A 4,284-nucleotide genomic window follows, 5' to 3' on the forward strand; every position below is an offset into this window, starting at 1 on the left:
GATTAACGGTTAGCTGGAATTTGGATTATTATTGATATTGGAGATATTGTTGGATTGTCAGCTGAATATGCTCTTGCGTAGCCTTTCATATACTAGGGTGTGTATAATCTTTTGTGTGTACAAGTTTGGACTCTTTGTCCCTTTTATGGTTAATTGGGTATCCTACTTGTCTTGTGTGGTGTGGGCTAAAGTATTCAAACTGGGACTAGGTCCTAGGTGAGTATTTCGGCCTTCATCATAGATAGGCCTTTATAGTCTTTGACAAGTGTATGTTCACTGCTCAATAGCCTTTGTGTTCCTGACTTGGTGGGTTTATATCCAAGTTGGGGCATGACCTCGTTACTTATTTTGAGAGTAAGTGGTCAGCTTAAGTACTAGCCAACCCTTTGGTGGACTCCTTAGGGTACTCACATGGTTTTATAAAATTGTGGGTCTTGGGTGCGGTGGTGTGTATCCGCATGTCTAGGTCTGCGCAGATTTAGGACTAGGGTTGTGTTGTGTCTTGGCCATGTTTTTATAGAACCTCTGAGCCAGGATACCGGTTCGATTACCTTCCCTACCTCGTGGTATAGACTCGAGTTACAAAGTGACTATTGACCGTGCTAAGAACTTATGCCTGTCTCTAGATATATTGTCCTTTCTTGTTTGATGATTCTATGAATCATAGAAGGTGAGATGCAAGCCGGCTATGGTTAATAGAGTTTGGATTCCTGGATGTTATGTGATTCACATGATAGTGTAGTATGAGTCGGTCTAGTATTCACATGCTAGGACTATGTGTTGTTATATTGTTGTTCACATGATAAGCACGATTGTCTAGCATCTATATGCTAAGGCATTGTGTGATTCATATTAATAATCTTATGTTTACATGTTATATTAATTATGACATTTCGTGGCTGGGAGAACTCGGAGTTACTCCCCACTGACTGTGGCTTTCGTATTTGTATAAAATGCGAATGACAGGTAGGTGATGCATATATGGGGTACATGGACGAGCTAGCGAGCAAAGTAACCTTGTGACCTAGATTGGTTTTATTTTATTGTGACCCTTAAACACTTTTTATGTCACATACATTTTAGGGACATATGTCTCCCTTTCTCATATTTGGGTTGTATAACTTTGTTTCGCGACTTTAGCGATGTTTCATTCATGAGATTTATTTTGGACCTTGCATGTTTGACACCTTCCCTTTTGGATATCTTTATAACAGGTTCAGGTTTTAAAAATTACAGGTTTTTATTATAATGAACCTATTACAAACATATCCATGCAGTTTTATTCTAGAATTACGTGTTTACTTTTCCGCAATAAGTGAGGGTGTCACAGTTGGTATCAGAGCATATTTGCTCCCGACGCACGTTTGTGCACCCCACTATAAATAACTTGACCTTAAAATAATAAACTTTGAGACGGGTAGGATGGGTAGATTTAGGATCTTATGTTGTAGTCTCTTTGTGTTTGCTCTTTGTTAGGTACTAACCTGTTTGTTGATTGTCATTTAATAATTGTTGCGTTCTTGGATCTATGACCGTGAGCTTATCTATAGCTAATGGAGTTATTACCCTTATTATAATTAAAAAAAAAAAAAAAAAAAAATTGAACTAAAGGTTTTGAAAATATTTTAATGTTTTTCACTGGTTTTAACGTTAATTAGTGTTAAAGCTTGTTATTGGAGACGTCTGAAAATTAGTTTTATCATTTGTTGGTATAAAAATGTATTTTTATGTCTTTGAATTGGAATATTGATGTTCTTGAGGGATCGCCAAGAGTATCTCCGTTCCATTGAAAGGACGCTTATATTTTACGAAGATCAAGATTTAGTGCCTATTGCTGAGGATTGAAGATTTGTTCAACCTTTGAAGAGTGCTTCTACTTCTTTGAAGATGTTTCTCGTTCTTTTTGTATCTCGCCTTATTCTTAATCTCTTGGTGCTTATCCTCCTTCTAAACTCCCTTCTGTTTTACTTTAAAAGCTACTCTTGTACTTCTAACTTGTTCTTTGTTCCTTGCTTATCCTCCCTTAACGCCTTTTTTATTGTACTCTTTCTTTTGAGGAATGTTGACCTTGGTTGGAAAATTCGACTTTTGAGGAGATTGTTTGTGTCTGACCCTTAATCCTGGTTTTGAGAGGATGTGATGTTAGAAAGACTTAGGTAAGGTGATGAGACATACTTAGTGATTCTTATACCTAGTTCCTTGACAAAGTAAGTATAATTGATTGGTAGATTCTTTGTGTTAGGAATGAGTTGCCTATGTGATTAAAGTTATAGAACTTGGCTTTGTTGTTTTTGTTTGGGATTTGAAAGCTTAGTAGGTTGAGCGTCGTCGCCTTAGGAGTAAACATGAGATAAGTTTAGGATATGAATTTGGAAGAAAACCCATTTTTTAGATGTTAACAATCCCGTATAAATTGGGGATGTGATTTGATGTTAGTTGTTTCTTGAGAACTTTGTTGTGAAGTCTTTGTCAATTGATTCTTTGGTTTTTTAAAACATTGAGGTTGTGTCGAGTGCTTGAGATAAAGAGATGCTTTTATACTTGAGTGGTAGATTTGCTTTAGGGAAATCCTAATATGTGATAAGATAGGTGGAAGAAGTATCTAACCGATTTATCACCCCTTAAGCGAGCATTTATTTTACCTTGACCCTTGTTTTGGGATTTGGTCGTTGTGTTATGAAGGTACAATACCCTAATAGGCGTGACCTTGTTAGAGAGAACCTTAAGTTTTAGGAAGCGTATGGATTAAGCCTTAAAATCTTCTTTCGTACCATCAATCGTTTTTCCCCCTTTCGTTCATACATTGGTTGGATTTGATTCTTAAGTATAAAAGTTTACTCGTTATTTCCTTGTCTTGAATACCTTCCTAATTCTAATATCTCTTACTGGTTGGTAACTAGTTATCTTTATGATTCGACTCTTTTAGTCTCACATCTTGACATGTTCATATATTCCTTTTTAAATTTCCTATCATTTCCTGACCTGGTTATTACCCTTTGTTTCCTTATTGGAGTGATGACATTGTTGTTTGAAATTTGAGTATCTGCCGTTTCCTTGTTGTCTAATTTCCCTTTCTCCTCGATCATAAGCGTTACCGTTCATACCTCTTTTTCTCGCTTCATCTTGCTCCTCCTTTAAGTTTGACACTCGTATCTTGTGAAACTCTATCTTTGACATCCTTGTAATTTTGACTTCAATTTCTACCCTATGAAATTCATTATAGCTCTCTTGTTGCTTAAGTTTGAGCTCTCTTAACATACTTTGTTTCTATGCTATCTAAGTTACTTTCCTTTTTGTACAACTTCTAAACTTTCAAGCTACCAGTTTCGATTCATTCTTAAAAGTTTATGTCACTTCTGCAAACCTTACCTATTTTAAAGATTTGAAAATGAAAATTTGACTTAGTTCCCTATTCACTCCTTGAGTATAAACTCATTTATCATGATTTTAATTGCTAAACCTGATATTTCTTTAAGTTTTACCCAATTTCTGTTAACTTTGACCTATCTATGATTTCTTTGACAAAGTTTGATATCATATTTTTCAGGAACTTGACTCCTTTTTATGTTTAAAAGTGAAATCTCTATTTCTATTTTCACTTTTGCAAAAGAAAATTTGGGTAAATTACCTTTTCTTTTGATTTTAACGTTGATCGGATGTTAGAACTCGTTATTAGAAACGTTTAATAACTTGTTCTACTCTTGTCGACGAGTGATTTTTGGTTTTAAATTTGTCTTTGACTTGGAAGGTTAGCGTTCTTGTGTGCACAACAAGAGCCATTTCGTTCCATGAATGAGACTTATACTTTTGAAAACTCTTCATTAATGTTTTCGAAAGTATTTTGATTTTTGATTTATACAAATGATTTGCCTTTGACCTTATCTTGGATTTGAAATGTGATGTTCTTGAATGCGCAACGAGAGCACTTCCGTTCCTTTGATGAGAATCGATTACTGTTTAAAAATTTTATTTGAAACTTTGGAAAGAATTTTGATTCTTACGATAAGTGACCTTTTAAATGTTTTGGTTACCGATTCCAATTTCAGTTTTATTTTTATAACCTTTCATTTATACTTTCAAGTTTCGAGGACGAAACTTTTTAAAAGATGGGGTGATTGTAACACCCCGTATTTTATTAAGTTGGATAAAATTCTTTTAATTGCTATTTTGAATTTAATTACATCATTTAACGATTTATATATATATGCTTAGCTAATTAATTAATTTCATCATAATTCGATCGTTAATTTTAATAATCATTAATAAGTTTATTTAAAGTTAGTT

This window comes from Silene latifolia, chromosome 2 (genome assembly GCF_048544455.1).
Source record: "Silene latifolia isolate original U9 population chromosome 2, ASM4854445v1, whole genome shotgun sequence".
Classification (NCBI taxonomy): Eukaryota; Viridiplantae; Streptophyta; class Magnoliopsida; order Caryophyllales; family Caryophyllaceae; genus Silene; species Silene latifolia.